The sequence below is a fragment of the Rhinatrema bivittatum genome, chromosome 15, assembly GCF_901001135.1.
Source record: "Rhinatrema bivittatum chromosome 15, aRhiBiv1.1, whole genome shotgun sequence".
In the NCBI taxonomy this organism is placed as follows: domain Eukaryota; kingdom Metazoa; phylum Chordata; class Amphibia; order Gymnophiona; family Rhinatrematidae; genus Rhinatrema; species Rhinatrema bivittatum.
This window is the reverse complement of record NC_042629.1, coordinates 38,391,050-38,413,635: the sequence shown is the minus strand read 5'-3', so window position 1 is coordinate 38,413,635 and position 22,586 is coordinate 38,391,050. Positions and strand designations below refer to the sequence as shown.

Below are 22,586 nucleotides of genomic sequence, written 5' to 3'. Positions count from 1 at the left end.
AACTGGATAATAGTAAGCAAGGCATTTCTCCTCTGAATCTCTGAGATTGATTCATACTACTGGAAAGTGAAAAAGTTATCCAGGTAAGTAATGCACTTAATTTTACCCTGATATTCAGTGGGACATGATTCTGCCACTGAATAAACCCAGATACAGATACAGACATGACTTTACCTGGATAACTTCAGGACAGCTATTTTTCTGAGCAGACTTAAGCACATAACATTAGCTGAAGATTGCTGATATGTGTACTCATCAGCAAAGTATAACCTTACTCCAGAACATCTTCATCAACATTCCTTTTTATCCAGATACATTTTGTGAGCACAAACAATATGTAGTTGGCTGGGGAGATATTCAGACATAGGGTTTTGTGCAGGTAACTCTGAAAGTTACCCACCCACTATCTGTGTCTGGTAGAGGTGATTCAACAGTCTGTAACAACTGAGGAAAGCTGAACCAGTTATTTCTTTTATGTGGTGTAACTCTGAGTTGTTGGTTTGGAAGCATAAACTTCTTTGTCTCAGATTGCTCGATACTCAAGTGATATCTGAATAGTCATTTCAAACCGTTACACAATCTGAATTATCTGCATTATTCCTAATAATTGTAAGATAATATTTTGTAGGTCACTTTTTCCTTCATGGTGTGAAAAAATGTTCACTGTTGAGTGAAAGTGGCAGGTTACATTTGCTGTATGATATGGCTTTCAAAAAGCAAGAAAAATAAATTTGATATGTCGTCCATGTGCTTTTAGATATACCTCTGATTAGACAAATTTCTCCTGTCAAAACTCTCCTGAAGTGCACCCTTTTCTGATAATATGAATTCCCAGATACACAATTTAACATGTTATTGATGTCAGCAGGTGAGCTTGGCCTGGGCCTAGGGTGCCAACCATTAGGGGGTGCAAGTGGCGGTGGCAAAGGGGAGTGGGGATTTGAATCTCCACTCCTCTTTGCTGCCGGTCGCAAGAGGTAGGAGTCGGGGCTGTGACTGGGGGCGAGGTGAGGGGGTGTTGGCACGACCTGGGGGAAGCGCCTAATCCCCCTTGCACTGGCCCTGAAGACAATAGTTTTCAGATTTCGAATTACTGACGACTTGGTAGACTGATTAAAGTATATCCAAGTTGTCAAAGCAGAACAATGGTGAACAAGAGGCTACTTGGCAATGGGGAGCTGGAGTAAGCAGAGGTATGCAAAGAGCATAGGTCTGTGATCTAGTGGTCAGAGCCTGCAAGTGGAACTCCATGTTTTGTAGCACCAAGTTTATCATCAACTGTGTTTATCCTGCCATATCTCCCTCCATTCACCTTTAATTAAATTACAATAATCACCTGAATTATAAATCGTGTGGAACATAGGCTACATTACTTTACTAGTAACTGACACACTACCATGCACACTGATGGGTTAATATAAATAATGCATAACAGGATAATGCCTGACTAAAAGTGCATTACAGGGCTATAGGGATATCAAGGGGTTTTGATGACATCAGTAAACCATGAGAGCTAAGCCCAAGTGGTTTACCAACATCATCAAAATGCTAAGATATCCCAATTAGCCTTGTAATGCACTTTTAGTCATGAATTGTTCTTTCTAACATATAACACAGATGTGACTATAGAGGCTGAATGATATCCCACAGTCTCTTCCTTATTTTACAGTACCATAGCTGCTGCTTTTATAATAAAGAAATGTCAAAAGAATAGATACTTCTATATAGCTGTTGCACTTTGTTTTCCAAAAACCATACTGAGTCTGTAGAAAAAAAATCCCCAAATACACTTTTCTACCTCTGACCTTTAACCAAGGGAATTCATTTCCTAAAAGGCGTTATATGATTTCTACACTGGTTTTTGTTACAATCTCTCACCAGCTCTACAGTAGATAGAGCTTTTTTAAGTGCATAAACTACAGGAAAGTGATATTTATGTGGTGTTTTTTCTCTCAAAACTTCCTCCTTTGAAACAGAATTATTGTATTGCATTAATATTTCAAGTCCCTGAGTAGTTGATGATATCATAGTTTGTTGTTTCTTAACTTTCATACTTTCTGACTAAATGGGCTTACTTCACTCACATTGGGCACTTGTAAAACTTTACTCCCAAAGTTACTTGCTTAGATGGGCAAATGATTAAAAAGCTTTATCCAGAGTTTTCTGGAAAGGCAAAAGCCTTTCATTGCACATCTTCACATGGAGTACAATTTTCAAAAGGTCTGAATTCTTAACTTTGATAGTTAGGCTCTTAAATTGGTCCTTTTGAGAATTTACTAGGGCTGAGTGCCTAGATTTGGGCTCCTAGTTTCACTAGGCTTCTAGAAAGTGAATGGCTACAGGGATGAAGTTAGGGCGGGGAAAAAGAGAGAGAGAGAGACTATAAGGCTCGCATATAAGTAAATTATTTATACCACTGTAGGAGGGGCAACTAGTAACTCGGGGTGAAGTTTGGGTGGTGGCCTAGGTTTTGGGGGACAGTCAGAGGTACGAACATCACAATACACATCAGTGAAGCCTTGATGTGATTTGGAGTGGTGAAAGGTACACAAAGATGAGATTTGTACATTGATAGCAGCTAGGTAGCAAGTGCATCAAACTAGGTCTAGAGTACATTTTGATAAATTGAACTTTGATTTAACGTTAAAGAATCAGTACATTTTTATTTTGAACACCTTGCCCTGCTTGTTTGTCCCAGGAACAGCATTATATTTAATACGGAAGAAGAAGCTAGAAACACACCATCACCTTGGCCATAAGCTTAAGCTTTCCTCACAAAAAGGACCCACCCCTTGGGACAAAGAGAGTGAGAGGAGAAGCGCTAGCTGGAGCAGCCCCAGAAATAGAAAATTAGTTTGTGTGCCCTAGGGAAAATGAACTCCCCCAATAAATATAGGTAAGCAATGTCACTTTCATGAAGACGAGCAGTTCAATGAGATACACAGGTGGGATTTACTAGTTAAAGGTTTTCTTCAACAAAAAAAGGGGGAAAAACAAGAATTGCCCACCGGTGGGAAATATATATATATAAATACCCCTCTGGGGATAGGGAAATACCTACAGTACCTGAATGTAATCCACTTTGAAGTACTGAAAAAAGTGCGAAAAGCAGAATACAAATCTAAAAAAATAAATATACACACGGTATATATTTCCCACCGGTTAGCAGTTCTTTTTGTTTTTCCCCCTTTTTTGTTTAAGAAAACCTTTAACTAGTGAGTTCCATTTGTGTATCTCATTGAACTGCTCGTCTTCAAGAAAGTGATATTGCTTACCTCTGACAGCTGTACTCTTTTAACAGCAGTTCACCAATTACACAAACGCTATCAATTCGTTTTTGGAGTTGTTCTTCCCCTGGTCAAAGCTAATATATGGAACCGATGGAAGATCTGAGAATACTGAAGCAGTATGTGCAGAATTTGGGTGATGGGCCCTATAATATCATCAGCTCTGGAACAATGTATTCCTTTCCAAGGTGAAGATTTAGTAATATAATTTTAACTCATTAGTGTACGAGTATAAATGAGGAAGAAATCAAATATATTTAGAAAAAAGCATGGGAATTCTTCTCATTTTTTCTAAGCTAGATGGAGGGAGAAGCAGCATTGGAAAGGAATGGAACTCAGCAGCTGGAAGAAGTGAGAGAGGAGCAGGGACTAAGCAGGGTTGAGAAAATAGGAGGAAGGGGTTGTGGGAGGCAAGGCTCAGTGGCATCAGAGAGGGGAAGGAAATAGGAAGGAGTGGAGCTCAATGGAGTCAGCAGGGACAGGTGTTGGGGGAGAAATGCAATCCTTTGTGCTATGCTTATTTTAATTCCCTTAAGTTTTCCTTTGTTAATTAACCTTTTTCATAGTATTTATTAATCCTTTATTTATTAAATATGTTCAATGTATTTGACTTAGGAAACCTATTTTCCTGCATACTCTGTTTTTAATGTAAACTGGTATGATTTGTATCTGATACAAGAATGTCGGTATATAAAAATGCAAAATAAATAAATAAATAAATAAATGTGCATAACTTGGTGGCATTAGTTGATTGGTGGAAGCAAGGGACCGAAACATGGGGGGAGAAAGGATCTGCTTTGGATGTTCAGATTTTTACAGTGGATCTGGAGAAAGTCTGTAAATTATATTTAACATGTACCAGGTTAAAATTTGTCAGGTTCAATTTAATCTCTATCTGCACATCTCTAGATGCCAGGCCACATCAGCCAATTAAATGGGACAAGGGAAGAGTTAGTGTTATAATATTGCTGATCTCTTCTCCCTGTATTCCTGTCCCACCCATTCATTTATAAATCTGACTTTTTAGTTACTTCCTGTGGCCAGAATTCTTAGGAACACAACTGCTGCTATCCCTGTATTTTCCAGCAGGTCTAATTTGAAAAAAGTGACACCAGACTAGTCTGTTCTCTGGGAACTATGTGAATTATGCACTGAGAATGTTTCCAGCCTTAGCCAGACCCAAAGAACAAGGACATGCTACCTTTGGGCAAGCCCCAAGTTTATTTTCTTATAAACGTATCCATCTGTTTTTAATGGTTTGCAAAATATATTATTTTACAGACAGACCTTACAAATGAGTGCATCCACGCATTGTTTAGAATTCTCTTCTCTTTATGCATTTGTTTGATTAGAACTGTTGCTTTGAACATGAATCTTTGAGTTTCTTTGGATATTACCCTGAGGCTCTCGTCCAAGTTCAAATCTGTAGGTCTCTTGACTTAAAACATGATAATCAAACTCAAAGAAAACAGAAGTAAAGGATAATGTTATAGAAGGGTAGAGTATTGTCAATGCTAATATAAAGTAATTAATAAAAAGAAAAGAGAACAAGCTTTTCAATGATGCAAGTTCTTCAGTATTGCTTTAGAAGTATGCAAGAAAATCTAAAGCTTTTTTTATTGTCCCCTACAGCATGCAGACAGCTGAGGCTTCATTTTATTTTAATTCTTTTTCTATGGTGTGATTTGAAGCTAGGTATGTGCAGAGGCAAATTTTTCATTTTATTGGGGGTTTTTTTTCAAAAGTCATCTCTATTTATTTCATTAGTTTCAAAAGAAAAACATATTTTCATTTTTGTTTCATGTGTTTCCTATTAAAGTCAATGAGGGAAGCAATGCAGACTATTTTGAGCTTTAAAATTGGTGTTTTTCTACTCAATTCTAATGAAACTTGTGAGAAGGGGGAAGAGAACTCCAAGGCACCAAGACTTTGAAAGAGTTGCGTCAAACATGGCATGAATAGCCTAAGGGACAAAAGGATACCAACAATCACAGGAGTTCTCCAAGGTATTATCAGAGGAGCAAAGATTCAATACTCCAAGGCTTCAAAAGAGGGCACAGATAACAGTGGCATGAATCCGCAAAGGCAGCATGAAAGGGGCAAAGTGATACCAAGAATAGCATGACCATTCTAAGGTATGATGAAGGGGGGAAAAAGGCAGGAAAGGTAACAGAAAAAAATACCCACGTACTGATATAGGACAAAGCAGCACAGAGAGTGGTATGAAGACACTAAAACACCATAAAAGGTACAAAGCAACCACCCATAGTGGCAAGAACACCCAAGGGTGTAGAGTCTGGGGTTTGGCAATAAGACTGAGTGGCAGAAAGGACCCTCAAGGTGGAAAGTATTGCAGCAAGGCTGGGTGGCAAACAGACCCCCAAGGTGTTCCATCATTGGCATGGCAGCTAAATAAAGTGGTAGCAAGACACCCAAACTGTAGCATCAGAGGCATTGCAGCTAGGCAGAGTGTCAGCAAGACCTACAAGATCTTGCTGACAAGGTACCTGTCATCGGGGCATGACAGGTAGACAAAGTGGCAGCAAGACCCTAATATATATATATATATATATATATATATATATATATATATATATATTGTATGGCAGGTAGAACAGCTTATCACTTGCATGGAAATTCCAGCAAAGGCAGATTAATTTCCAAAAAGACCAACTTTCCATCAACTAAGGTGCCAGCCTTGAACCATGAGGGTTTGCAATGTCCCTTGTTATTGAGAAGATATGTTAACTGAGTATGCTGGTTGGTGGGCTTGAAAGATAATGCTGAGCCATCTTGACCAGGTCTGGCCCTACTCCATACTTGTGTGCCCAATATGCCAGTGGATCTATGTCTATGTCTTCGATGGATTTTGTTAGTTAGCGTGTCTGGGGTCTCCTTTTCTGGGATGGGGTGAGGGTCTCTCTTGCCAGCTGCTTTAACTATGGGCTGTGACAGGAGAGAGAGTTCTATAGGGGCAAATGGTTTTAGCATATTAAGGAGGGAGAGGAAATGATAGCTGACAGGCTGCTACTCATGCTTGCATTGTTTTCTGGAGTGCCCTGTGTAACATCCTTATTGTCCTCTGACTTTGATGCTCCTTTCTACACACTCTAGCTGCCAGTATCTCCTTTATGCATGTGTGATGCTGAAGCTGAAAGATGAGACTCCCTTTTACCTGTGGATCACAAAGTGTGGCAATCATGTAAGTATTGTTTTCTTTCAGAGGTTTGTCTCAGTTGCACCTGCTGCTGCTGCAAGAAGTCCACAAACTGCTACACCTCACTTCCATTTCCTCTTGCTCACAGAAGGCCTCTAATTTTAACTGCAGAATATTTGCAGTAGAGATGACCTTGGCCAGGGTGGTGCTTCTGGAATTTAATCCTCCATGGCATTCTTGAAGGGCTTCAGGATTTGTATCTGCTGCCTCATCACTACTCAGTCATGAATCCCCAGGGGGTTATCCAAACCTATCTCTTGTTTCCAGAGAGAGATGATGAAGAGGTGTCTGCTGTTCCACTGCTTTCTACAGCATCGGATAAATGAAATGTCAGTAGGTACCAATTTCTTGAATCAGATGCTTATAAAATATCCAGAATTCTTCCTGCTTCTCACAGAGAAGTTGCCCACCCTTGAAGGTGCCCCACTATTTTCCTGCACCTTTTTATTATGTCCTTTAGGATTGGAATCCCATGTTCTTTGGGCCCCAGACTGAGGGCATCTCTCACGGCCAAGTGCAGGAAGTGTACAAAGCAACAGATCCCCTAAAAGCCCTCATCTTTCATTGCCCTTATCATATTTGCACCACTGTCTGTCATAAAAAACCTTCATGAAGACTCCTGCCTCTTCAGTCTAGCTGCCAACCCTCCCGCATCTTTCTAATGGCTGATAGGATATTGCACGAAGTGTTATGGCTATCCATCTTCTAGGTTTGCAACCAGCTCACCCGCACCCTGATGCTAGTTCCTGCTAGAACTGCTACCTGTCCCTAGCTCAGCCATCTTCCACCAGTTTGCCTTCAGAGAGAGGTAAGCACTGCATACCGACCCCGCCCATATACCACTGGTATAGCTTTCCCTATGGAAACCAAACTCAGTGTTGGCTTAATTTTTAAAAGACATTGCCATTTGAGCTAACTTACTAAGCTGTTTGTGATATATAAAAAAAGAAAAATATTGTAACTTGCCCAAAACACGAAGTCAGATTATTTTTCAAATAATTACACATCCCTTCTTGAAGCCACCATGTAATTAGAAGAAAAGTGTCTTGCTTTTGCTTGTTAACAGTCTGATGCAAAATACTTTGGATGGTCTAGCATTTAGAAAAAAAACAACAACCCTGATCTTCTCAAATGTGCTTTTCTAGCCATGATGCCTTTTTGCTCCTTCTCTGTCCCATGCAGGGAGATAGTTAATGAACAAAAAATTGTTATAATGTTAATCTAATAAAAAGGTATTATAATATATTCCTTGACTAGATTTTTGCTTCCTTCATCTGGTCAAAACAAATTATGCTCTGTCTCTTGAATTTTATTCAGGAAACTCATATGCCTTTAGTTTCTAACTTAACTATTCATATTTTTTTCCCTCTTGACAAAAAGCATTCTGTGCTATCTGCATAATGCTCAAGGTTTTGTTTTGTCTTTTTTTGGTCATGGCTATACACTGTAAAAACCGTTTGTTTCATCATTTAAACAAGTTGATTCCATTAAATCACCCACACTGCTCCTATTTTCTCTTCATTTATATGATACAAATGGAAAGGAGAATCATCGTTCAGCAAGACCCTTCAAAAAGTAGAGGCCTTAAAGGTTTACAACTTATTTTATATAGATGAGGTCAGATTAGTGCTTCAGGCACTAAATAGTGGCATTGTGGAACCATTCCACCATGGATCCCCACAGGCAGTCCAAGGAGTTCCTGCTAGTTTTCTACAATTAAGGATGTGACTATCCAGGTGACTTTATTTTTGCTGCTGTACTTTCAACCAAACGTCATGCCTTTATAAGATTTTGTTCTAGACTTGGTTTTCTAAGTGATATACCAATGTGCTTTGTAGAACTTAGAGAACCAAATAGACCTGAGATGGGAGTTATGCATTATTTTGACATGGTTTGGAGAAAGGAATCTTATGTGCTCATCTGACTGAGATGGTATAGTACCAAGGAGGAAGACAAACCAGATGTCCTGGATAAGAATATCTTGCAGACAGTCACACTTTGGTAGCTTGGATTCCTTCTTAGAACTTTGAATAGAGATAGGCAGATTGCTCTTTTTCTGCTATCATCTGCTATATTACTATGGTTAACAACCCTACCACTTTCATTTTTTGGCCTGGCAATTTCCTCCTGTGTGTTTGGTCTTCCAGCTTATGTGGAACCAGCACTAGCGCAGTACCTCCCTGCTGCATTATCATCGTGGTGGGTTGGGCATCTCCCTCCCAAATAGACAGTCAGGTCTCCTTCACCTATCTCCTTTCCTCCAGGTGCTGGTGGATCACTGGACTGGTGTTGGAAGCCTGAGTGGCATCGCAGGCCACATACTGCTGGCATGTGGCATTAGGCTGCTTTGAGTCAGAGGACATGGGATGTGATGGCATGACAGGTGAGACATTGTTAGGCTTGGGTCCCATAATATTGTGTTAATAAACTACAGCCATGTTACTTCCATAGTTTGTGTCCAGTGTGTTTGTAAAGGGATGGATGGGAGGCATGCCCAGGTGTTCCACCTACCCATGTTCCTGGGGGTTTCCCTAAGACCAGCCAATAGCTGTCATTGATTATCCCTCCCACTATGAGCTAGGAACACAGACAGTTCATCTGCCATTCAGCCAAGAAAAGCATAAGTCAAAAACATTGACAAGATAATAATGCATGGTAGCCATTTTGTAAAAGCTAGAGGGAAACTGAAAAACATCTGTCTGCAATCAAGACTGTGAACCTTGTTGTTGTTTTTTTTATCATGGTTTTTCTGGCCGACAGATTTTATTAGATAATAAGAATGAGAACTCTAGAAATATGTGAATAAATAGTAAAGTCCCGGACCTCGTGTTGGCAGGTCCGAATTTATGGAACATGCTTCCGGTAGAACTTAGAATGGAGGTGAATTTTAAACAGTTTAAAAAAGGATTAAAATCTTGCTTTTTAAGGAGGCATATTCCAATCAGCCTTGAAGTCTGTTTTATGCTCTATTTTACTGTTTAATGTTTTATGTATTAACGTTCCTATTTTATTGTTTTAGGTTTAGGTAGTTTAGAGTTTATACAGTAGCTTATTTTAGGAGAAAGGAGGTGGAGTGCACAGGAGTTTTTGATGTATTTTAGGATTATTTTATGTAGTGCTGCTATCGGTTGTAATTTAAGTTTTATATGTATTTTATTTGATTTGTTTTTTGTTTATAATGTATTAATTGTTGTGAACCGTTGCAATGGAAACCCGAGTGATGGTATATAAGACCCAATAAATAAAATAAAATAAATAAATACTACCATCTCATATTATAAAATGTGGTTTCAGTGTGGCACTCCCTGTGTAACTGTCTTTAGTTTTCATTAGATGAGGAAAAAAGAGAGAAGCCCAATGCATAATCAAAAGGAATCAGAATATCCAGTGATGGTCACAGACAGTGAGAGGAAAAGGGGAAATAACACCACATAAAGTTAAAAGCAGCTTGTGAACGAGCAGAACTGATGTAAAATGTGTCTGTACGTGCAGAGTTATCTAGAGTAGGAGATGTTGAAAGCTTGAAAGTTGCAACTTGTAAGAGGAAAGCAGAAAAGCCATTAAGGCGAATCTGAAAAGTGCTATGCATGCCAAAGTTGGGAGATATGTGCAGAAGTCAGGCTGGTGTGTGCTGTGAGCATTTTAAAAAGCATACCGAGTAGGCACGCATCTCCCAGTATGAGCACAAACATTTTTCTTTCTTTTTTTTTTTATAAAGAAGGGGTGGGCCGTGGTCTGGGTTTGCCATGGGCATTCTAGGAAATATGATTGAAACTAGCGCATAAGTATATACGCATACCATCACGTGCCAGGGTCCCTATCTGCGTAACTTTTCTTCTGCTATGGATGACGTGTAACTAACAAAACAAATGAGGCTGGTTGCTGACATTTTAAGGGTTGGGTCTAAAAGGGATGCTTATTAACTAGAGAGGTTAGGAAGCCCTCTCCTTGAACTGGGTGAACTGGAAACGTACTGGGGAATCTGGTAATTGCATTGACACGCATACATACCAAATCCTCTCCCATTTACGCGATAGAGGCATCATTTGCGCACGTCCATATAAAATTGTGTACACGTATGCACATAAAGCCTATTTTATATCATGTCCATTAGCGTGAGCCGGCATACATGTGTACCGGCATACACACGTACATGTGCGCCTGTGCAACTGTTAAGTTACCGTCATTATGCAGGGGATCAGAGGGGAAAGCATACTACAATATTTTTCTAAACTCCTTTATTCTGTATCTCTGGACTTTTTATAGAAACTGCAAGACGTTCACAGAGGTGATTTTTTGGGTTTATTTTTTAACACGTTTCTCAGAAAGTCAGGAATTTGGGGGCTGTGCAATTCTTTTTCTTAGCTGAAGGGTTCTTGTTGACTAATATGAGCCAAGTATTTTTCTTACTTTCATTTTTATGTGTTTGGCTTATGGCAATACCATGCTGGTATCTTATCTTATGGTAACGCAGCTGTGATTATAGCAAATGATTCTTTCCATGGCATTACAGCTTTAAGAGATCATTTTCAGAAGGAGAAACCAGGACTACAAATATCTTCCATTAGCTTGGTGAGGTTGTACCACTTCAACACTGACTTGATATCCTACTGTAGTTATAAACAAAACATTTTTTAAAGGTCTCGGACCTCAGTCCTCCCAGCCCCTGATGACAGTAATTACTGATATCAAGGGGTCATTAGCCAAGACTTAAACAGTATTACACAAGGAGTCAGCTGTGAAGAATTAGTAGTTTATCACTGTGGTCTGCAATCATAAAACAACAATGGATTGTATAACAAAGACAGCATTTCACTTCTGCTGTTACAATAATCTGAACCAAAAAACTCTCCAGTTCTACTAGGGTAAAGCCTGACTTACAAGGTACTTGCAAGTGTGTAGCCTTATGGATCTACAGAAAATGTGTGTGAGAAGAGGAAGAATTTTCCTCTCATTATAATGAGAGCTACTGATAATTATTATAAATTATGTTTGTAAAGCACCTAAGTGGGATAGCAACATGATTTATAGACGAAGCAGTCCAGAAAAACAGGTACGTGATCTCTTTTGGGGTGGCTTGTATGATAACTCACTTGCACAATGCAAGGGCAAAGTTGGGGGAGGTAGGGTTGCCAACTTTCAACAGTCAAATTTCCAACCACATGCAGATGCTATTTAATATCTTTGTTGATGGGATTTGCACACATGAGACTTTTATTGCTGCTCTTTGTTGTTAGAAAAATACAGAATATAGGAGCAGCACCTAGCTAGTCTACCCAGTTTATTTCCTGTTACCGTGCCACAGAGCCCAGTTGATCTGACTTTCACCTCGCTTCTTTGCAATTAATGATTCTCTGTACTTATCCCATGTTTTCTTAAACTGTTATTGTTTTTGCCTTTATTGCTTCCACTGGGAAGTTATTCCTTGCATGCACCTCCCTTTCTGTAAAGAAATATTTTCTGATGTTTTGGAGCCTCATATCATGACCATTAGTTTTCAAACTTCTTCATTTTGAAAAAAGTTTGCTTTTACCAGCCCAGGGTCCAAACTACTGTTTTTATAAAACATTTTTAGGCTTCTGATTAAATCATGGCTTTAAGTCTATGTAAGTGACACAAAATAAACGTATCCAACATAAATTAAATATAGAATAGCTACCAAAGTGCATACTGTATTGTATAAAATCTGGGGAATGATTGAATGCCAGCCAGCAGCTGGAGGACTAAAATAAGGACATTTCTGATCATTTTAGCTCTCCCTCTTATTTTTTTTCATACAATTCCCCCAAAATCTGTGCAGTCCAGAAAAAATCAGGACAGCTGGCAGCTCTATGAGGAGGATTAATTTTACTAGTACAAGTCTGGCCAATTTTGGATAAACTGAGGCATTGGATAGTAGAGCCTGAACTAGATCCCTGGAGTTCTACTGCTTCCTGGTCTGGTTACTAATTACCACAGTCCTAATTCATCTGATTTATTTTTTACACATAAACTTTGACTTGCTGACCTGTTCCACATGATTTTAAAACCATTGGTAGCCTACAGACAGTTGCAGAGGGGAACCCTTCAGCCAGCTGATGTTGTTTTCTTCCCCTCTCTTTGGTTCATGCCCTGAAATGACCATGCCCAGAACAATCCCCGCTCATTTTTTAAAACTTTCAAGATGCGCGTATTAGGGGATGCTTGAAGAAGTCAGGATCGTGCGCGCACGATCCTGACTTCTTCATGCATCCTCTAATTGATACGCCTGTTGGGCTTTTAAAATTCACCTCTTAGTTTGTAGCAATCTGGTTTCTTCCGGTCTGATTTTCTGTGGTTTTCTTTCTAAGGTTCCTTTCATACTAACTGCCTTCATTCCTTGTAGATCTTTTATTCTCAATCCTGATTAGAGGTAACCTGGCTAACAGATTACTTGAAAATTCCAAGTTACCAAGCAAATTTGTATGAAAAATAAACTTGGATTTCAAGATTTCTAGGGTTAAAATGTTGGCAGTGTTTGTCATAAATCTATCATAATTAAGATTAAGCTTGATTCAACTTTTATGCAATTATCATAGAATATGGCTTCCCAAACATGTCTTGGTCATCTCACAACCAGTCAGGGTTTCGAGACCTCCACAATGAATATGTATAAGATAAATTTGCATATACTGGGTCTCCAATGTATGGCAATTCATCTTATGTTTATTATGGATATCTTGAGAACCCAACTAGGCCGTGGGATGACCAGGATAGGTTTGGGAAGCTCTGTAATAGCATCTCTCGATCACCAGAATGTCTAGGCATGAGCGAGTTTATTCTTCTCTTATGCTTTTTACACACCAGTTTGTCAGCACTTGTCCATGTAAGATTATCAGGAAGAATTTGGTGTCATTTGAGAGGAACACCACTGTTGCATATCAACGAAGATTTTCAGATATAGAATGTTGATCCATTTTTCTTTTTTTTTTTTTGTAGAACCTGTTCATTAAATTTTGTCAAAAATACATAACAAATCTCAACTTGTATCCATTAATCAGACATCATGTAACCAGGATCTCTGTATTCCTTTACATACAGGAATTTCAAACAGGTGAACAGTTAAACAATGTCCAAACTCGTCTCTGAGCACCCGACAAGCATAGTGCGGGGTGCTCGGTCAACTGGCTTCGATCAGCCCTTAGAGTGCTAGTTGATCCATTTTTCATTTTACTATGAACTTACTCCTAGATTCATCAAAATTTTCGCATGGATAATGCCCGAGATAAGAAAAAGGGGCGTGGCTATGATTTTAGAATTACCGCACTGTGTGTTCTGTTAGTAGTTCCCATAGGTAGTTTATCGTGGGGTGCATTATAGTTTTTGCACCCTGTGACTCTCTACCAGGGTACGATGAAGCTAGGGCGAGAAAACATTGTAGAAATCTCATCTTTGTGTGACTTTCCTCATTCCAAATGATGTCAGATCTTCACTGAGGTGTACTGTGCTGTTCGTACATCTCACTCTGCAATTAAAACTGTCCCGAAAACCCTACACCACCACCAAAACCTCACCTCGAGTTACTAACTGGCACTCCTATAGTGCTATAAATAATTGACTACTATGTGTGTCACACCATAGGCTCACTCTTGCTCTCTCTCTCTCGCTCGCTCTCTCTCTCGCTCTTGCTCACTCTCTCCTATGCCGAAAAGTGCAAAAAAGGTGTAGTTATTTCTGGCGTGTGATAGCACCCCCCCCCATTTTCATTAATCCCACCCAAAACCCTCCCCAATCCTGCCCTTTTGAATAAATTTGCCAAATTTGCATTCATGCCACGTGCTAACAAATATTGAATGCATTTTGGCGCTATTGGAGGCGTTAACGCCATAATGCACTTTGATGAATGTCTCTGTTAGTGATTGATTAACCATGTTATTCAGTGATGCCTCAATGCAAAGTAGAGTTCCTGATTCTTGATGCATGATTCTATGTCTCTTAATCTAATTTTGGGCCTGGCAGCATATCTTATTGTTAAAACATAAAATGGTCAGATCCTAGTAGCACCTCTGAATTGCAGCGTGAGAAATGTTATTTACCTTGAGGTTTCCTTAAGGTTTTTTTTTCCTACCCTACTACAGTAGTATACAGCACTGGATCAAAAGCTCCTTTCTTCCCTTCTCAGAGCCTTTCTTTATTTTATTTTTGTAAAATACTCTGAAATACATTTTCTATTCTCTTGCTTCATTCTGACTTTTTGACAGTTATTTTGGATTGCCTGGGTTCCCATTAAGGCTGACAGACAAAAAGTACTCAAATTTGGCTATAATATCATTAGCAAACCAGGCATATTTCAGTAAAACAGAAATTTGATGGCTAGAAATATACATTTATGTAGATTAATACACGATGTCCAAATTGCATAAAGGTTATAATTCAATCAAGAGGGGTCTTCTGACGTTTATAAACATTTATGAGAAGTCTGAGATTGAATTTGAGCTGTGGTCTTCAACTTAGGATCTTGTGAACAATTATTTTCCACTAAAATTTTAAATTTAATTTTGCTTTAATCCATCTCATCCTGTATATGTGCTGCTGTCTTTCTCTCCTGTCTTGTATTTCTAATATGCCTTTGAATCTCAATTAGAGAATTGCAACTCAGAATAGGATACAGTGTGCTTGCCATATTGGATACTTAGAAATAAGGGTCAGTGAGCAAGTTGTGAGTAATATCTTTTTATTAGGGATATGCACAGAAAAAAATTTCATTATGTAATTTTTCCTTTTGGGGAGGGTTATACAGGTTTTTGTTTGTTTAACTTTGATTTGTTTCATGTGCTGAACCAAAATAAACATTGCATTAAAACAGAAAAACAAAACAAACGAAAACCCCAAAAAGAAATGGTCCTCCACACTCCTCCCCAGACTATGCTTACCCCTTCCGCTGGGGTCTCCCAGGGGCGGATTGTCCTACTGGGGCTTCGGGCCTGCCCTGGTGAGCCAGTCAGGCCAGTCACGTGACTGGTGTTGATCACAGTGGCCCCATGCCTGCAGAGCCGCTTTGATCAATATCAGGCCCCGCAGTTCTTTTGGTATCATGGGAGCCTCCCTTGAGGCTCTCCGCTCATTTCTTTACTTTTGTTTTTGTGCAGCTGGAGGTGTGACTCCATGGGTATGCACCTCTTCCCCCCCCCCCCGGTGGCCACAGCTACATGAGCCTGCCTTTTTTTTTTTTTAGCCTCATGGCATCGCTGAGGTACTATGCAACTGATCCCCTCCTCCTCTCAACACTATGGCAGCAGGAAACTCTCCCACTGTCTCTCTTCACATCTCAACTGCAGGAAGCCTCTCCTTAGTCTCTGCCACTGACCGGGCTGGCCACCCTTACATTGGGGCCATGGGAAAACACAACTTTTGTCCATCTCCCTCCGTGCATCAGGGCCTTCCTGTTCACCGCTTCCCATACCAGGATCATCATCAGGTGTCCCTGCCTAGATTCCCCCTGATTGGTGCAATGGAAGTAAAAATGTTTTTTTTATATATTTAGAGGCAGCAAGGGGGGGGGGGAGGGTAAGTGAGAGTATATTAGGGAGTGAGTGTGAATGTGTGTCCATAAACATGAAACAACACATCTCACAGAAAATAAAAGAAAGTTATGCAAAACTAATGATCCTAAGAAGACTAAAACCTCTATTAACCATTAACAATTTTCGCACAGTTCTACAAGCAATGATATTCGCTAGCACAGATTATTGTAACTCCCTGCTTTTAGGACTACCTCAATCTACAATTCGGCCTCTGCAAATATTGCAAAATTCCGCTGCTAGAGTTTTTACAGGCAAAAAAAAGAGTGACCATATTACAGGAACACTTGCTGAACTCCACTGGCTTCCAATTGAACAAAGAATACAATATAAAGCACTTTGTATAATCCATAAACTAATCCACGATGATAAAGCCGACTGGCTTAACACAGCACTGCACGTGCATGTACCACAAAGAAACCTGAGATCTGCAAATAAAGCTCTACTAACTGTCCCCTCTGTCAAATCAGCACATCTCACGCAAATAAGGGAAAGAGCACTGTCACTGGCTGGTCCTGTACTCTGGAATACCATACCACTCGAAATAAGACTGCAGACAAATCTGAAATTATTGAAAACTAATCTGAAAACCTGGCTTTTTAAACAAGCATTTTATAAAGATAAAGAAAAGGAGAAAAATAGTTGAGCGATAAGGATGCACCAAGCTAGAAGTTTTTAGTAACCTACATACATATTAATGTTAAAATCTAACTGCCTAATTTGTTCCTAACAATCAGGTTTAACTTACACACCTAGTTTATTATTTTAAATTGTTACCATACTATGATGGCACACGAGTAATTTGTAATCTATACCACCCATATTTCTCTTTATCGTGCCCTTCTGTAAACCGTTGTGATGGTATATAAGACGGTATATAAAAATTTTTAAATAAAATAAATATACATGTATAAGTGCCATTTGTGCATTGGAGAAAGTGTGTGTAAGAGGAAGCATGTGTGTCAGCATCCATGTGTGTGAGGGAGCATGTGTGTGTGCGTGTGCACCAGTATGTGCGAAGGGAGAGTGTGTTTGTGTGTTTCAGCTTTTGGCAGTTGTGAGCGTGTGTGTGCTTTTCAGCTGGCTGTGTGTGTGTCAGAGACCCCTAGGGAGCATGCAAATGTCAGAGAGTGAAAGTGAGGGAGAAGAAAACTTGTGCACCCCCCTATCTCCACTAATCCACAACAATCTCAGAGTGACTGGAAATTAAGTTCCCAAGTATATGAAGCTGGGGAGTTTGAATTGTTATTGGTTTTAATTTTTGGGAGTTACTTGGTGTCTGCTGTTTTAAAATATTTTGTTGATTTTTGGTGAAATTTTAAAAAAATATATATTTATTTTTAATTATTGGATATTCTATTCATCAGCTGTTTTGAAATATTCTTTTATTATGATTTTTCTATTGCTGACTTATATTTCTTGATTGCATTGTTTGATTTATAAGAAATGGTGATGTTTTTGTTTTTCCATTGTTGCACTGCATAAAAGGTCTGACTTGTTGAGGTTTCCAGTTCAGCTTTTGTCTGTACATTTCTGTTTATTTTTTCTGGTCTCTTTATTCTGTATATAGTAAGGGTCTATCTGTGTTTTGCATGTGCACCCAAGGTGAGGTATTCTGTTTTCTATATAGGGATTTATAATAGCCTGGCTTGTTCTCTTTTCCAAATAGGAGGTATATTGGTGTTTTAGGGCTTAGTGTAATAATTGCACTGTTGCCTGTTTGAATTCTGGCATTTAGTGCCTTTTTGGTGTAGGAGGTTTACTATATTGTAATTATAATTCAGTTTATCCAAGAATGTTTGACAGCCAAGTTCTCACTAAACATGTTACAATAGGCCTAATGCAAGTTTTATTTATTTTTGTTTTACAGGGTTTTCTGGTTGGCACTATAGCAGTAGATGTAAATATAATGTATATGTTATAAATGAGAATTTTACCTTATAAGTGTACTTTGAATGTCCTTTTTGATGTAATCCTTCACGTGGACCCTTCTCCTCTGCCAGGGAGTCTGTCACTCTGGCTTCATCGGTCGGTGACACTCTGTCTGGGTCCTCTTGCAGACTACAGTAGGGTTAGTGGGGGTGGGGGGGATTCTGTCTATTGGAGAAAAGGATGTTTCCGAGTCAGGGGAAGAGGCAAGCAGCTCTTTTTCATGCACCCCTCCCAGCGATTGCACCTCCAATGTTGCGATCCCCTTCACGACACGGGTATCCATAGGGCCGTTAAGTGGAAGCGCCGGGATGGTCGCAGAGAATGCCTTCTCCCTAGCCTGTCTCTTCTGGCCCGTATGAGGCATAATGTTGAATAAAAAACAAGATACCACAGGAAACTATGGAGCTGCCACACGCCAATGAAAGCTCCAGTGCCATCTTGGGTCCCCTTCCCTAATGGTATTTTCTGATACTGAAGAAATCTGTTCAACTGCTAAAATTTTATCTTGAAAAAAATTCCTGTCCTTAATACATAGATAATTACTGAAAAAGTATCATTACTGTGCACTATACAAATATACAGTGCAAAATATCTTTTGCTGCAAAAGAATGTATTGCAAATACATATTGACCCAAATTACATAATATAAACTAATCATATTTTTCTATAAGCCTAAGCCTAGGAAAGGAAACATTATTAGGATCTGACCTAAACAGAGCAATCAACTTCAAAGAGATATGGCTAGGTAATGGACAAGAAAGTAAAATAGTGGGGGATCAGAAGACTGGCAGGGTCCTACTTAAATTGCAGTGTTGCAGATCCCATAATATTAGGACTGTACCGCAATTTAAGTAGGGCTTTACATATGATGTATTAAATAAAATCAAACAATTCTTTTCTACAAAACTCCTTCATTTAATTCAATTATTTTCCTCCTCAGGCGATGTATGTTGATCCTGGTCAGCCAACATCATGGATCTGAAACACTAAATCATTTAAGTAGCCACCAGCAGGCCAATCCCTTGGCTCAGTTGCTGCACTGTGTGCTGCGAAGTGGGGTCCTTGTGTTCAATTCCTGGGCCCAGCTTCTGCAACCTGGGTTGGCCAAGACAAGGATGCATTGGAAGCAGTGTTCACATTTCCCCGGTGATGAAAGGAAGTCTCAGCCTCTGACATGCTGGAATGGACTTTCAGAAGCACCTTGTTAAATTATTTTATTAGAACAGAGTGGAGCAGTGCTGAAGAAAGCCCCTGGATAACAAATACCAAGCACTCCCATGAGAAGAACTTGGTAGCACATCATTGGATTAGTCATTGCAGAATGGTGACACCTAGTGGCCAGTCTCAGCATGGACACACACAAGTTCTAGAGAGAGCCACAATCTGTGGGCCCTGGCCAATAGTAGTCATTGCCATGCCTAGGTTGGTCAGAAAGGGGAGGAGGGCAGGTGGTTAAACAAATGGAGAAATCCTTGGGGGTAGTTTAAAATGAAAGGAAAATACTAGGCTCAAAAAAACACCATAAGCAGACTTTGCTGACTTTAAAGAGGATCCCTCCATCATCACATGCACCTTTTCATAAAACTAATTTTAATATTTTAATGTCAGATGCACAACTTGAAATACCCATCATATGGTCACAGCAGTGATAAAAACAACTGTTACCAGCTACAGTTACTAGCTGCTGACTTTTCAGTAATTTTGGGTGCGTTGATTTAAATTCTAGACACAAATATAACACCACTCTGGATTTGAATCCTAACAGAAATGCAAAATCAATCTAAGTAATCCACATGGATTGGTGATTTGCAAGAGAGAGCAACCTGGGGCTCTTAGGAGTCCCTTATTGAAATTATTTTCTGAAAAGAAAAAAGGGTTATTATTTTCCAAAAATAAATGTTTTACTGTTCCAGAAGCAGTTAAGGAACATTGACGATGTTATGATGAAAGACAGTTATTTGTGCATTTCTAATTTATTTACAACATTGATCATTTCTAAAGGGAGTTCCACACGGAAAAATAGCATGTATGGGTGTAAGTAGCATTTAATCGTAATTATGCAATTTTCAAAACATTAAAAGTATGTATTTTTTGTTTTGCATGCACATTTACCGACGCAAAAAAGGGGCTATATAGGGGCATTTCGAAGCAGGGCCAAGAGGTATGCAATGGAAGTTGCTATTTTATAAGAGATTTACAGTAGAATTTGTACAATTTTACACTTGCTATTTGACTAGTGCAAGTGAAACTGTACTGCAGTTTTTGAGTGGGAGGTCTGGGTGAATGCGCCACAGTTCAGGGTGAAGTGCTAGAGGGTCTAGGTAAAGTGATGGAAGTATCTGCAAACTGGCGATTTCAAGGACATGCACAAATATTTTCAAAACAGTATACTTGCGTACTTTAAAATTTAAATCTGCTTTTATGCATACATGTTATAGTTTTTCTCACGTAAGATATACACGTGTATGTTTATAAAATAGGAACAGTAAGTGCTTTCATTGCATTGCAAATACTTGTGCATACTTTCAGAGCAGAACAAGTTTATAAAATATTAGGATAAATCTCTGCGCACCCACTTATGCATGCAAATCCAGGATCACGAATAGTTTTGAAAGTTAGGCTCCCTGTTTACAATGCAGATTAACTAATTAGGAGTTACTAAAGTCGCCACCCCAACCTACAGGGATTCAGAAGCCACAGAATGCATATTCTCACAACACACAGGAAAAAGCTAAGCTTCAAACTTTATATCTTGCTCTTACAATGGTTTGATTAAGCCAGTTTATAACAGTTGATATAAAGGTTTTGTTATGGTTAATAGTAAAATATTACCTAACCACTGTTTGTCTGGCATGTTTTATCTATACTCTCTTTCCCATGACTTATTACCTCTGCACATTTTTTTTTAAAGAAATATTAACTCAGGCAGGGAACATTCTCTGATAATGTAAACAGTTCTACTCTTGGACTAATCTACTTTTTAGTTAGTATATTTTCAAAGAAGAATTCTCAGGGTTTTTTTTTGTCAAGTTGATTTGATTTACTAGAAAACTTTCCTGGAGAAATATATTCCTTTTTATTTTTGAGAATATTCAGTCTCTCAGAACATGGATCCTTTAATCTGGACAACTTTAAACCTACTGGTTCATGACTATTTTATTTCTGAATACTTTGATCTATCAAGAAGATAAGTCCTTCATTTCGAGACTTTGGACCTACGGCAGTTTGGCCTGGCAGATATTAGCCATTATATTCACCTGTTTTCTACAAAGCATTTGACCCACTTCATAGTGACCGAGTCGATAAGCAACATCAATGGTTCATGAAACTAAAATATCACTCTCACAAGATCAACAAAACAACATGAATTATTTAAATAACTCACCTCCTCTTGACTGCTTCTTTGTTTCCCAGGCTTTGAGGCAGGGATGCCCTAACTTTTTAAGCAAAGTTTCACATGCAACATTTTAAATTTCCGAGAGGCTGGGTGAGGGGGGGTGGGGAGGCTTGTGTGCATCTCCCCATTAGAATTTTGATGAGTGGAGTTGGGAATCCCCTTGGAATCTGCCTGCAGAGGCAGGATTCCCTCAGAGGTATGGCAGATAAGGTGTCAGCAAAAATATCTCTAAGAAGTTGACAACCATGGCACATCCCAGGAATCTTACCACCTGCCTTCCTGCTTCCTCAGCATTTCCCCCTGGGGAAGTGGGTATAGGTAAATAATAGGGCAGAATGTTTGACACACTCACCAGGGGCGGCTCAAGGCAATTTGCCGCCTGAGGTGAGGGATGAGATGGCGCCCCCCTCACCCCACTCTCCCTTCAGCCGCCACCAGCCTGGCCTCTGGCAGTGGCGTCCCTCCTCCCTTTAGCTATAATGAGGCAGTGTGAGGCGGATGCCACAGCAGCATTTCGAGAAGGGCATTTTTTTGCTGCCTGAAGCAGCTGCCTCACCTTGCCTCATTATAGAACTGCCCCTGATATTCTTTCTTGCTCACATATCCATATAGACTCTTGCTCTCTCTGCTTTCCTCCCCTTTTATCACCCCTTTCCTCCACCCTCTCTCTTCTTCTTACTCATCCCTCACCCCTCTTCTCACACTCTCTCTTCCCTCTCACCCCTTCACTTATCTCTCACTCACAACCCCTCCTCTCTCACTCTTTCACTTCTTTCCCATCTCCTCAGCTCGCAAGGGGGAGGTTCTGCTGGTAAGAGTTGGAGACTATCCGCACCACAAACTTCACCACATCACCATGTCGGACTGCTGGGATTCTGAGCACTGATGCACAGGACCTCTTGTAATCTACTGGTAGGTGTTGGAAACTCCAACACCACAGAAGCATCACTGTCACCGCAAGTGGGCAAAAATAAAATAAAAGTAAACCTTGTTCCTCATGCCGATTCAGCTATGGGGAGGCCAGAAAAAGTTGCTACACAAGCTGGGTACGGCCCACAGATTGCAGTTTGGGGATTCGTATTTTGAGGCTCCAGCATGAGATCCATCGTTTAACTCTCAGCCTTCCATGTATATTTCATGCTCACACTCACTCACCCTCAATCTTTGCTGAATGAAAAATAAAAAGCCTCTGTTTTTAACAAAGTGCTGTTGGA

The 22,586-nt window shown here is 39.6% G+C and overlaps 1 protein-coding gene across 16 annotated transcripts in view; it reads left to right on the top strand.

The window, feature by feature from the left end:
• Nucleotides 1-22,586, top strand: part of ZBTB20 (zinc finger and BTB domain containing 20) — a 1,517,062-nt gene that overhangs the window by 1,167,675 nt on the left and 326,801 nt on the right. Inside the window, exon 5 of one of the 16 annotated variants that reach the window (XM_029578317.1) lies at nt 6,402-6,489. The exons of 14 other annotated variants lie outside the window; for them this stretch is intronic. The gene's annotated coding sequence lies outside the window, so the exon portion shown is untranslated. Of the gene's footprint in view, nt 1-6,401; nt 6,490-8,772; nt 8,888-22,586 lie in introns of those variants that run through there. One more of the 16 variants, XM_029578323.1, reaches the window with a different exon arrangement.